A 14819-nucleotide genomic window follows, 5' to 3' on the forward strand; every position below is an offset into this window, starting at 1 on the left:
AGCATGATAGTGGATTTACCGGTTTCTTCTTTCAAAGTTACACTTGTACCTAACGAAGTTTGATGATCTGTTTTCACTCATGTACACATTCAAACAAAAGATAACATCCTGATCTGGCTTTGGCACCAGAGTAAATCTAACCTCATAAAATGAGTTTTGGAAGTTTATGGGCATTTCTTTGTTGGGAGATTTTAATATTAAAATCTCCTTACATGTTAGTGGTCAGTTCAAATTTTCTATTTCTTCCTGATTTGGTCTCGGTAGGTTTTATGTTTCTAGAATTCTATCCATTTTTCCAGGTTATCCAATTTGTTTCCATATAATTGTTCATAGTAGTCTCCTGTGATCTTTTGTATTTCTGTGGTATCAGATGTAATGTCTCCTGTTTCATTCATATGAGTCTTTTGGGGTCCTCTTTTATACTAATCTACCTAAAGGTTGGTTCATTTTCTTTGCACTTTCAAAAAGCCAACTCTTGGTTTCGATGAGCTTTTCTATTGTCTTTTTAGTCCCTGTTTATTTGTGTTCTGATCTCCATGTTTCTAACATTGGGGTTCATCTGTTCTTTTTCTAGTTACTTCAGTGTAAAATTAGGTTAACTGTGATCTTTACTTTTACTTGTTGGTGTTTATTGCTACAAACTTCCCATTTGAACTACTCTTGGTATATCCATTATGTTTTGGTATGTCATGTTTCCATTTCCTCTTGTTTCAAGATACTATTCAATTTACTTTACACTTCTACTTTGACTTATGAATTGCTCAGGAGTGTGTTAATTTCCACACATCACACATTTGTGAATTTTCCAGCTTTCCTCCTGTTTGGATTTCTAGATTCTTATCTTATGGTTGGAATAAATACTTGGCATGATTTCAGTCTCCTTGCGTTTGCTAAGGCTTGCTATTACCTTTCTACTGCTTTCCATATTTATTTAGCCAATCTTCAAATTTCACTTGGATATATATTTTATATGTTCATCTTATAAATATTATATTTTGAGATTTTTTATGTAGCATAGGCACAACTTAGTTGAAACATTGACATTATCAACCCTCTTGCTTTTCAATGTTATACAAATATAGTGAACATAAAGATCTCTGTATCACATGGAAAGATCAGTATTTTCACAAACAGAATGTACCCGTACACTGGAAATACAAAAGAATGAAAAAATATTAAAAGCTAAAGAAGACTCCACATGTTCCCTTCCAAAAACTACCCCTCTAAAAAAATCACAATCGTAATCTCTAACTTCATAGTTATGTTTTGACAAATTTTGCACTTCACATAAATGCCATACTGTATAAACTCTTTGGAATAAGGATTTATTCATCTAACACCATATGTGGAAAACACTAACCATATTAAACATAGTTGTTAATCATTGCCAATTTTGGTATCCTAATATGTGATACATGATGAAATATTTATCCATGATATAATTAGACATTTGGTTGCTTTCCAGTTCAGTGCTGTTATGGACCTTCTAGCATGTATATTTTAGTTAACATATGTATGCATTCCTTCTGTGAGTAGAATTAGTGGATCATAGGATATTATAAAATTTTGCAGATATCAAATTTTCAAAGAGTTTTTAGTGATTTCTCACCAATGTAGGATCATTCTAGTTGCTTAACATTCTTCACACTCCTTGGAAATTTAGTCTATTTTTTTATGTTTTTAGTCTAATTTTATCCATTCTTATGAATATTTATGGTATCACATTATAAATTTAATTTTTATTGCCCTGATGTTCAGTAAAGGACTCTTTCATAGATCTTTTAAGTTTTTACCTAAATTCCATTTAATATACAGTGTAATATCAGTTTCAGACATACAATATAGTGATTCAACACTTCCATACAACACTCCATGCTCATCACAGCAAGTGCCCTCCTTAATCCCCATCACCTATTTAACCATCCCCATCTCTGGTAACCATCCCCTACCCCCTCCTCTCTGGTAACCATCAGATTGTTCCATAGTTAAGAGTCTTTTTCTCGGTTTGCATCTCTCATTTTTCTCTTCCCTCTGCTTGTTTCTTTTCTTAAATTCTGCATGATTGAAATCATATGGTATATGTCTTTCTCGGACTTATTTCACTTAGCATAACACTCCCTAGCTCTATCTATTTAAGGGGCAAAAGATTTATGCGATCTGAAGAGAAACCAGAGTATCTAGCTCTGTTTAAATGTTGTTGCAAATGGAAAGGTTTCATTCTTTTTGCGGCGGAGTAATATTAAGTTGTGTGTGTGTGTGTGTGTGTGTGTGTGTGTGTGTGTATGTACATCACCGCTTTGTTAATCATTCATTAAGTAATGGACACATGGGATGTTGTAGATACTGCTGCTCTAAACACTACGATACATATATCCCTTCTGTATTCCTTGGGTTAAGTACCTAGTACTTCAATTACTGGATCGTAGGGTAGTTATATTTTTAACATTTGAGGAATCTCCATACTGTTTTCCACAGTGGCTACACCAGTTTGCATTCCCACCAACAGTGCAACACAGTTCCCTTTTATCTGCATCTTTGCTCACACCTATTGTTTCTTCTGTTGTTGACTTTAGCCTATCACTTCACAGTGTCAGAATGCCTATCGTGGTGTTGATTTGCATTTCCCTGAGGATCAGTGATGTTGACCGTATTTTCATGTGTCTGTTGGTTATGTCTTCTTTTGAAAAATGTCTATTCGTATCTTCTGGCCATTTTTAATTGAATGACTCATCTTTTGGGTGTTGAGTTTGATTAAATTCTTTACAGATTGTGGATACTAACCCTTTATCAGACATGTCATTTGCAAATATCTTCTCCTATTCCACAGGTTGACTTTTAGTTTTGTTGACTATTTTCTTCCATGTGCAGAAACATTTTGTTTTGATGAAATCCCAATAGTTTCTTTTTGCTTTTGTTTTCCTTGCCTCAAAAGACCTATCTAGGAAAAAGATGCTCTGGCCTATGTCAAAGAAGTTACTGCCTTGTTCTCCTCTAGGATTTTTATGGTTTCAGGTCTCAGATTTAGGTTTTTAACCCCTTTCCAATTTATTTTTGTTAATGGCATAATAAAGCAGTCTAGCTTCATTCTTTTCCATGTTGCTGTCCAGTGTCCCCAACACTATTTATTGAAGAAACTTTTTCCCACTGGATATTCTTTCCTCCTTTGTCAAAGATGAATTGGCCATCTAGTTGTGGATTCATGTGTTTTCCTTTCTGCTCCACTTACATAGGTTTCTTTTTTGTTTAAGGTTTGTTTATTTATTTAGAGAGAGCATGCATGAGTGGGGAAGAGGCAGGGAGAGGGAGAGAATCCTGATAGCACAGAGCACAATGAGGGGCTCGATCCCCAAAACCAAACTGTGAGATCATGTCCTGAGCCAAAATCAAGAGTGAGACACTTAACTGACTGAGCCACCCAGGTGCCCCTAAAGTTTCTATTTCTGAGCCAGTACCGTACTGTTTTGATCACTATAGCTTTGTAATATAACTTGAAATCTGAAATTGTGATAAGTCCAGCTTTGCTTTGCTTTGCTTTGCTTTATTCGGGGACTTTTGTGGTTCCATACACATTTTAGGATTCTTTGTTCTAGTTCTGTCAGAAATGCTTTGGGTATTTTGGTAGGGACTGCATTCAATGTGTTAGATTGCTTCGAGTAGTACGGACAAGTTAACAACATTTGTTGTGATCCATGAGTGTGGAATGTCTTTCCATCTCTTTAAATCTTCCATTTCTTCCATCCATGTTGTATACTCTCCAGAGAGCAGGTCTTTCATCTCTTTGGTCAGGTTTACTCAGAGGCATCTTATTGGTTTTGGTGCAATTAGAAACGGGGTTGGCCCCTTAATTTCTTCTGCTGCTGCTTCATTATGGTGGTATAGAAATGCAACAGATTTCTGTGCATTGATTTTATACCTTGTGACTTTACTGGATTCATTTATCAGTTCTAGCAGTTTTGGGTGGATTTTTCTCGGTTTTCTACAAAGATTATCATGTCGACTGCAAATAAGGACACAGATTGACTTCTTCCTTGCTGATTTGGGTGCCTTCTTTCTTTCTGTTGTCTGATTGCTAAGGCTAGGATGTCCAGTACTATCTTAAGTAACAATGGTGAGAGTAGACATACCTGTCCTACTCCTGACCACAGAGGAAAAGTTTCCTGGTTTTTTTCCCCATTAAGGGTGATATTAGCGGTCGGTTTTTCATACATAGGCCTTTATTATGTTGAGGCATGTTTCCTCTAATCCTACCTCATTGAAGGTCTTTATCATGCATGGATATTAAAGTTTGCCAAATGCTTTTTCTGCATCTACTGAAATGATCATATGGTTCCTATCCTTTATTAACATGGTGTATCACATGGACTGATTGGTGAATACTGATCCTCCCTTTCAACCCAGGAACAAATCCCACTCAATTGTGGGGAATTATTTTTAACTGTATCATTGGATTCAGTTTGCTACTACTTTATTGAGAATTTTTGCATCCATGTTCATCAGGCATATTGGCCTGCCGTTCTCTTTATTAGTGGAGTCATTATCTGCCTTTGGTCTCTTTATTAGTGGAGTCATTATCTGGCTTTGGTATCAGGTAATGATGGCCTCACAGAATGATTTTGGGAGTTTTCATTCCTTTTCTATTTTTTGGAAAGGTTTGAGCAGAGTAAGTATTAACTCTTTTTTAAATGTTTGGGAGAAATCACCTAAGCCATCTGGCCCTGGACTTCTGTTTGTTGGGAGTTTTTTGATTACTGATTCCATTTTTTTTGCTGGTTATCAGTCTGTTCAAGTTTTCTATTTCTTCCTGTTTCAGTTTTGGTAGTTTTTACGTTTCTAGGAATTATCCATTTCGTTCAGGTTGTCCAACTTTTTGGCATATAGTTTTCCATAATATTCTGTCATAATTGTATTTCTCTGGTTTTGGTTGTTATATCCCCACATTTGTGATTTTATCTATTTAGTTCCTTTCTTTTTTCCTTTGGTAAGTCTTGATAGTGGTTTATCAGTTGTGTTATTTTCTCAAAGAATAAGCTCCTGGTTTCATTGATTTGTTCTATTGTTTCCGTATCATTTATTTCTGCTCTAATCTTTATTATTTCCTCCTTCTGCTGGCTTTGGGCTTTGTTGTTTTTCTAGCTCCTTTGAGTGTAAAGTTAGGTTGTTTGAGATATTTGTTTCTTGAGGTTGACCTGTATTGCTATATACCTCCCTCTTGTTCATTTGTCTCCATGTAGATTTTAAATGTCTTCTTTGATTTCCTGGCTGACAGATTCATTGTTTAGTACCAGGTTGTTTAAGCTCCATGTATTTGTAGCCTTTCCAAATTGTATTCTTGTGGTTGACTCCTAGTTTCACAGCATTGTGGTCAGAAAAGGCACATGGCAAAGCAAACTAGTGGTTGCCTGGAGGTGGGATGAAGGCTGAAGGCAGGTGGGCACGGGGAACCCACGGCGTTGGGTGGTGATAGGAATGTTCCAACAATAGAGTGTGGTGATGGCTGCATAACTACAGAAAATACTAAAGCTCATCAAACCAAGCACATTACTTGGCTAAATTTTGTGTTATAACTCAATAAAGGTGTTATTTAAACAAAAAAAAAGGGGGGGGAGGTGCATGGTATGACTTCAGTCTTTTTGTAATTGTTGAGGCCTGTTTTGTGACCTAATATTTGGTCTATTTTGGAGAATGTTTCACGTGCACTTGAAAATAATGTGTATCCTGTTCTTTCAGGATAGGATATTCTGAATATCCTGGTCCAGTGTGTCATTCAAAGCCATGGTTTCCTTGTTGAGTTTGTGCCTAGATGATCTGTCCACTGATGTAAGTGGAGTGTTAAAATCCCCTACTATTGGGGTACCTGGATGGCTCAGTCGGTTAAGCGTTCAACTTCAGCTCAGTTCATAATCTCACAGTTCGTGAGTTCAAGCCCCACCTTGGGCTCTGTGCTGACAGCTGGGAGCCTGGAGCCTGCTTTGGATTCTGTATCTCCCTCCCTCTCTGCCCCTCCCCTACTCGTACTCTCTCTCGCTCTCAAAAATAAACAGACATTAAAAAGAAATTAAATCCCCTATTTTTGTATTATTATCAAAGAGTTCCTTTATGTTACTCATTGTTTGCATATTTGGGTGCTCCCATGTTGGGTGCATATCTACAATTCTTATATCTTATTGTTGGATTGTTCATTTATTATATACTGCCTTTTCTTGTCTCACTACAGTCTTTGTCTTAAAATCTATTTTGTCCAGTATAAGCATTGCTACTCTGGCTTTCATTGGACATCCATTTACATGATAAATGTTTCTCTGCCCCTCACTTTCAATCTCCAGATGTCTTTAGGTCTAAATGGAGTCTCTTGTAGAGACAGCATATAGATGGGTCTGGTTTTTTTTTGTTTTTTTTTTTTTAATGTATTCTGACATCCTATGTCTTTTAATGGAATGTTTAGTCCAATTAGATTCAAAGTAATTACAGATGGATATGTAATCTGTGCCATTTTATTACTTGTTTGGTCTTGTTTCTGGAGATTTCTCTGATCCTTTCTTGTCTTTTGTCACTTTTGGTCTCACCTTTGAACTCAAAGAGTCCCCTTTACAATTCTTGTATGGCTGGTTTAGTGGGCAAGAACTCCTTTAGCTTTTGTCTAGAAAAGTCTTTATCTCTCCCTCCTATTCTGAAGAATAGCCTTGCTGGATAGAGTATTCCTGGCTGCAGATTTTTCGCATTCAGCACTTTGAATATATCATGCCACTTCCTTCCAGCTTGCCAAGTTTCTTTTGAAAAAACTCCAGCTAGCCTTATGGGTCTTCCTCTGTAAGTTAAGGACTTTTGTCTTGCCTCTTTTAAAATGTCTGATCACTATATTTTGCAAATTTAATTAAAGTCGTTCTTGGTGTTGGTCTGCTTTTGTTGATTCTGATGGGAGTTCTCTGTGCCTCCTGAATATGAATGTCAGTTTCCTTCCCCAGAGTAGGGATGTTTTCTGCTATTATTTGCTCAAATAAATGTTCCTCCTCCCCCCTTTTCTCCTCCTCCTTCTTCTCCTGGGACTCCTATGAGATGAATGTTATTACATATCATGGATTCACTGAGTTCCCTATGTATACTCTCATGTTTCATAGTTCTTGCTTTTATTCCGCTCCATTGCTTTCCATTAATCTGTCTTCTAGGTCACTAATTCATTCCTCTGATTCTTCCAGCCTGCTATTCATTGCATCAAGCCTGTTTCCAATCTTGCTCATTGCATTCTCCATCTCTGATTCCTTTTTAACTTTTCTCTCTGTGGTAAGGGACTTACTGATGTCCCGTATTCTTTTCTCAAATCCAGTGAGCATCCTTATGATTGTTGCTTTAAATTCTCCATCAGGCATGTTATTTATACCAATTTTGTTTAGATCTCTGGCCGTGGCCTTATCCTATTCTTTCATCTGGGATAAATTCCTCCATTTTTGCATCTTGTCTAAGTCTCTGCCTGTTTCTCTGTGTTAGAAAAGCCAGTTACGTCTCCTGCTGCTGAAAGTAATGGCTTGACGAAGAAGAAATCATGTAGTGCTTCAGGGAGTGTCTCCAGTCTGTGCTGCAATTTTCTTCTGGCTGCCCTATCCTTCAGGCCAGTCATCTGCAAGAGGCTTTCCTTGCCTGCACTGGCCAGGGTTTTGTCCCCGGCCTGAATGTGACAAGTTTTAACTAGGTGTGCTCTTGTCTGCTTATGAAAGGAGACCTGACAACACTTTGGACAGAACTGAGGTCATGCAGAACTCTCTGGTGAGGAGAGATGGTGTGCGCAGGGGTTTCTACTGGTCTTTTGGGGAAGGGGCCCACCTCACTGGAACTAGGCTAGCTTGACTGAGAAGGGTAGCTCCTCCACAGCAGGGTGGTAGGGCCTGGTGTAAGCAAGTGGCTGGGCCAGTGGCCCTGTGCTGCTTCCTGCAGGTGGGGTAGGGGCGGTAAGTGCGGTCAGCCAGCTCCTCCCCGCCAGTCCCCCCACCCCCCAGAGAGAGGCATCTCCATGAATACTGCCACTTAGGGACACGCTGGGAGAAGAGTGACCGGTCACCCCACCGTGTGCCCTCGGCTGTCTCCACGTCATCTGCCACCTGGGTTGTTTGTCTGCCTTCTCTCCAGGAGCAGCACCATGCCCTCAGAACTAACTCTACCCCAGCCAAGGCTGTTGACCTTTAAAACTCTAGGCTTTAAGCCCCGCCAGCTGCAAAACCTCACAAAATTCAGCCCCTCCTACTTTCCCAGCCAGTGGCCCTGGGGAAACATTCTCCTTGCGTAATTCCCCTCCGGGCTCCTCTCCAGACCTGCTCCGTTACCGCCTCCCTCCCCTAAACCATGTCTCTGCACTTCCTGCCTTCTTTGATGTGACTTCTTTTATCCCTTTAGTTGCGGAGTTTGCCATGTCAGTCTTCAGGTCTGATTTCTGGGGTATTTAGGATGATTCGATACTTATCCAGTTGTGCTTGTGGGAGGAGACGCGCCTAGGGTTCTCCTACTCCAGCATCTTCCTCCCCCAAAAAGCAGCTTACTATTTTAATGTCCTTTCTTGTACACTTTTCATACAGGTCTTTTGCTGAAATTTCTATCGGGCTGCCTTTTTCTTAAAGATTTATACGTCTTCTATGCAAGTCCTTTGTAGGTCAATTATTTACACATCTATTAAAAAATCCATCTTTTTTCAAAATTTGTGGTCGGCACCTTTTGAGTCCTATTTGGGAAATCACTGCCTAATCCAAAGCAACCAAGCTGTTCCCCAAGTTATTCTCATTTTCTACATGCTGTATTGTATCATATACCAAATGTAAATCAGCAATTAGTCTGGAACTAAAATTTGATAGGATATGTGTTCAGCATACAGTTTTTCCATATGTACATCCATCTGATCTGGCATCAATCATTACAATAATCCTTCTGTCCAATTGAACTGACTGGTAGCTTTCCCCACAACTAAGGTGAACATTCAAGTGTCGATCTGTTTCTGCACTCTATTCTGTTACATTGGACTATTTGCCTATTCGCTCTCACGGTAACTTCAAAGTCAGTCTCAATTTCTGTCAGTTTGTACCCTCTAACTGTTTTTTCCCCATAAACATCATTTTGCATAATTTCCTTATTAGCTACGTTAAATACATAATAAACATAACAATGCACCCACCATACAGCCAATATCTTCACATCAATTCCTAACAGAATCTATGCATCAGTGGAAATTTTTACTAGGATTGTAATATTTTTGATTATTTTTCAGAGTATTGATGTCTTTTCCAAAATGTGTTTTGAATACAAGAACATAGGATCTTCTTCTATTTATATTTGTCTCCGTTCATTACTGGAAAGTTTAATTTTCAAGTCAAAGGTATTATAAATCTACTTATTCTTAGATATTTGTTGATTCTATTTAAATTCTAATTTAATTCTAATTCTAATTTTTATTCTATTTTTTAAAGTTTATTTAAGTCATCTTTATACCCAACATCGGGCTCGAACTCCCAGCCCTGAGATCGAGAGTCACATGCTCTTCTGACTGAGCCAGCCAGCTGCCTCTTAATCTAATTTTAAATTTGTTACTTATATAAGACATATATTTGCTTTGGTTTTGAACCATATACTCAAAAACCTTGCTAAATCTACTATACTACAATAAACTATATATCATGCAAACGTTGGTCAGAGAACTCTTTTGAATTTTCTAGGTACACAATCATATTGTCTTCCAAGTAATTACAGTTTAATTCTTGATTTCCATTTCTTCTGCTTTTTCATTCTATGCCTTCTTACACTAGTAATGAGTCTATGTGTTGATAGTATAGGCATCCTAGTGTCCTTGCCCACACAGGAAACATTTCAATATTCAACTACTAAGAATTAAATTTCCTACACATTTTTAAAAAAAAAAATTTAATGTTTATTTATTTTTGACAGAGAGAGAGACACACAGCATGAGTGGGGGCGGGGCAGAGCGAGAGGGAGACACAGAATCGGAAGCAGGCTCCAGGTTCTGAGCTGTCAGCACAGAGCCCGACGCGGGGCTCGGACTCACAGACCGCGAGATCATGACCTGAGCCGAAGTCGGACGCTTAACCGACGGAGCCACTCAGGCGCCCCCCCCCCTACGCATTTTTACAAATATTATTCATTATATTTAAATATCCCCTTTTCAATTCCTTGACTGCTAAGAATTTTATCAAACATAGGTTCATATCTCTCATCCTTTCCTCAGTATTCACTATCATAGTTCAAAAGAACCATCATCCATCCAGTTTTTCAAACCTGAGATCTAGGAACGGTCTTTGACAGCTCTCTATAATCGATCTAACACCAGGTCATTGTGATTTTATCTTAAAACATACCTCAAATCAATTTCAATCTCTCCATATCCACCACTACACCTGGTCCAGACCACAATCATGTCTTGCTTGGACAGCTGCATCAACTTTACTAATCGTGTCTCCCCTTAACTCCTGTTTTGCACCACCCCATCTATTATACACAGGGCAAACCATATTCCCTTGCTTACAACAGCCCCCAATAACTCTCCAGATGTTCTTAGAAGGCATACAATTGTAATAAGGCCTAAGATTATGGCCTGAAACTCACCTAGATCTCAGTATAATCCCACAGAACTTTCTATATCACTCTGAATTCGTTACACTGGCACTACTCCACTTCCTCAAATATACTGTTTGCCTTTTCCCAGGTCATTCACTTGATCCTGAAGAGATTTTGTACCACTTCGCATTTTGGTAGATATTTTTGTACTGAAACCTCCTAAATTTCAATCAGGTGAAAAATAAGACAGCCAAGTCACATTTCCATATGGCTCTCCTCTAGGAGATGGGTCCACAAGCGGAATAAAATTCCTGTTCGGTACTATCCCCTCCAGCATGCTACACACCCTGATTGCCTTCCTATCATTCATCCCTAACGATATCGAAGACTCAGGAAAACAAAGGTACTTCTCCAATTAAAAATGGTCAAGTGAGCAAGAAACTATGTAATATAATGCAGTCATATATCAAGACCCAGTTCTATGATTATCTTTGTAACTTTCTTACTCAACACGTCTCCAGAGGCAAGGGAAACAAAAGCAAAAATGAACTATTGAGACCTCATCAAAACGAAAAGCTGCACAGCAAAGGAAACAATCAGCAAAACTAAAAGGCAACTGACAGAATGGGAGAAGATATTTGCAAACAACATATCAAGTAAACGTTTAGTATCCAAAATCTATAAAAAACTTATCAAACTCAACACCCGAAAAACAAATAATCCAGTGAAGAAATGGGCAAAAGACATGAACGGATGGGGCGGTACAAAAAGACATCCAGATGGCCAAAAGACATGAAAAAATGCTCAACATCAAAACCATGATGGCTTCACACGTGTCAGAATGGCTAACATGAACAACTCAGGCAACAATAGACGTTGGCAAGGATGCGGAGAAAGAGGATCACTTTTGCACTGCTGGTGGGAATGCAAACTGGTGCAGCCGCTCTGGAAAACAGTATGGAGGCTCCTCAGAAAACTAAAAATAGAACTACCCTATGACCCAGCAATTGCACTACTAGGTATTTATCCAAGGGATACAGGTGTGCTGTTTCAAAGGGGCACATGCACCCCAAACTTTATAGCAGCACTTCAACAATAGCCAAAGTATGGAAAGAACCCAAATGTCCATCAATGGATAAATGGGTAAAGAAGATGTGGTGTATATATATACAACGGAGTATTACTTGGCAATCAAAAAGAATGAAATCTTGCCATTTGCAACTACGTGGACGGAACTAGAGGGTATCGTGCTAAGCGAAATTAGTCAGAGAAAGACAAATATCATATGACTTCAATCATATGAGGACTTTAAGACACAGAACAGATGAACATGGAGGAAGGGAGGCAAAACTAATGTAAAGACAGGGGAGGGGACAACACATAAGAGATTCTTAAATATGGAGAACAAACTGAGGGTTACTGGAGGGGAAGTGGGAGGGGGGATGGGTTAAATGGGTAAGGGGCATTAAGGAATCTACTCCTGAAATCCAGGCACTATATGCTAACTAGCTTGGGTGTAAATTAAAAAATTTTTTAAAAAAAGCATTTTTAAAAGGAAAAAAAAAAGGCCTACTGAGCAAGAAACTATGTAATGTAATATAGTCAGATATCAAGACGCAGTTCTATGATTATCTTTGTAAGCTTGTACAAATAATGCTTCTCTAATTCTGGTTCCCTTGGGGAAAATAACAATGAGATCTACCTGAAAATAATCAAATAACACTTCTGCGAGAATCAGTTAACATATACATTGAGAACATTGTAAACTGATCTACAATTGTTGTTTCTATTGTTGAAGATACTATTATTTCAGAACCAAACAGAGAGCTACGTTAGGAACCTTACATAAAACTGAATAACTCTCAGAAAATGGGAATATCTGCTTGTACAGCTGGATAGTTACTGGCCCACAGCGTCTTGTATCTGGCACGAAATGTTTACATGGTAACACAACCATCGACAGTATTATATGCTCCAGGCAACTTTTTCACCTTCCTGTACATCCATCTCTGAATCCTGCCGTGCTTTTTAACCGGTGTCACAATAAGTCACATAGGTCAGGATACAAAGGTCATATAGAAAAGGAGAATTTGTTCTTTTAAAAACGGGCATCAGTATGTCTTAGGAGGAGTTCTATAAATAGTATTAACTGCTGAGGTTGTAGGATACAGGAAGGAGGTTTGATCATTAGGAACGAGGTACCCCATAATAAATAAAAGGATATAGGACAATAAAGCATTTCTATTTCACAAGTCAGGATATCTTGGACAAAGTACTTCAGCCTGAATAAATCTCGTGCAATATTTTCTGAATTAGACACTTCTGAAAAAGTGAATTTGTCACTGAGAAGTTACCCAGCAGAAAGCTTTTGTGTTCGCAAACACTAGTAAAACATGTCTACTAAGATATCTGTCTTAAGCCGATAAAAATAGGAAGCCATTATTAACCTCTTCAACCAAGTATTTTCCAGGACAGTTTTTACTAATGTGGGTAGAATGTCTTAAATGTAGCCTTCAGAAAATCCAATTACTTGGATCAGTCGGCAACAGCTATGTAGCTCCTGTGAATCGGACTACACCTATGACTCAGGTGGTTGTTATTCCTTAGACACACACACACACACACACACACACACACACAGAATGCATTATCCTTATCCCATAATTATCCCCAGTGCACATCATAATTTTCTAGAAGCGAATTCTTCCTCTATTAGCTTTTTGGACTGAATAGTATTTATATTTTTAATCTGTTCTTAGTTTCTTTTTCTACCTTAAATATATGACACTCTAATTTTTTTCAATGTGACCATAGAATTCTGAGGGTCAGAAGCCAAATCTGCTTATTTCTCTAGAGCAGTTCATGGCACAGAGCAGATGCACTGTACAGGGCTTTTTAGTGAATGAGCAAAAGAACAAATGAGTGAAACCATCCTAATTAGAATGACTCTTTCCTGCCATCTATGTCCATAAAGGATAATTACTGGTTCCCCATCTGGGTACTTTCTCTACTACTCTTTATTGTGCTCTGAGCCCAAAGAAACTAACCTATGTGGACTGCTTCAACATGTTTCCTTGAGAACTTCAGGCTTGGCTTGGGTGTGACAATCACTGGCCAGACTTCAGGGTGAAGGAGGGATACTGCTATAGAAATATTCCTCCGATTTTGTCGACATGTAGTCATCTCACACTCGCTGTGTCCCTCAACCAAACGGCTCTCATCCCCTTATTCTTGGGTTAGTTAATAATTGCCACGAGTGGTCCTGGGCTAATATACTATCTTGTAGTGGTTTTCTCAACCCTGCACACACTTCATCAAAATCTCTTTGAATCTCTTTCTTCAGCTGAGCCATCTGCTTAGTACCAACACTGACTGAGACAGTGCTTCATAACGTCTTTATGGACATGAAATACACATACAATAAAATGCATATTTAAAGAATATTGGCAACTGTGCACAACCACGTATCTAATACCACCATCGAGACAGATTTCGCACAAACTGGTCTCCTTTCTAACCCACAGAGGACTTAGGTGCGTTCTTGAACTTCATATAAAAGTACCTATAGTAAGTACAATTTTCTGTCTACATCAGTTCAAGAAAATGTTTTTAAGATGCATCCAGTGTTTTTCATTGCTAAGTAGCATCCACTGTTTGACTCTCTAACATGTCGAAACGCATCGACCAAATCAACATTTGGGTTATTTCCAATTTTCACTATTGTCAAACTCTTTTCTAAGACTTTCCATTTCTCTTGGACGAATTCCTGTAACCAGAATTATAGGTCATAAAGTAGCTCTACAGTTAGTCTCCTGAGAAACGACCAAGAAACACTGCGACACAGTCGTCCCTTTGTACGATCCCACAAACACAGGAGCACTTCGATTTCTCCACATCCTTGCCAACGCTTGGTTTCAAAGTCTTTTTAATGTTTGTGATTTTAGAAGGCACATAGTCCTCTCATTGGGGGTTTAATTCCCATCTCTCTCATGTCTGATAATGTTGCGTACATTTGCATATACTTATGCGCCATGTATTTTCTTCAGTAAAATGAAATTTCACATCTTTTGTCAGTTTATGAGGTTTTCTTATTACTGGCTTTTTGAAGTTCTTTACACATTCTAGATACATCCTTCATCAGATACATCTGACACAAATGTTACATCCCAGCCTACGGTCTGTCTTTTTCATTTATGAATATTGCCTTTTGATGAACAAAAGGATTTCATTTGGATGATGTCCAATTTATCAATTTTTCATTCTGGTTAATGCAT

This window comes from Neofelis nebulosa, chromosome X, assembly GCF_028018385.1.
Source record: "Neofelis nebulosa isolate mNeoNeb1 chromosome X, mNeoNeb1.pri, whole genome shotgun sequence".
NCBI classification, from domain to species: Eukaryota; Metazoa; Chordata; class Mammalia; order Carnivora; family Felidae; genus Neofelis; species Neofelis nebulosa.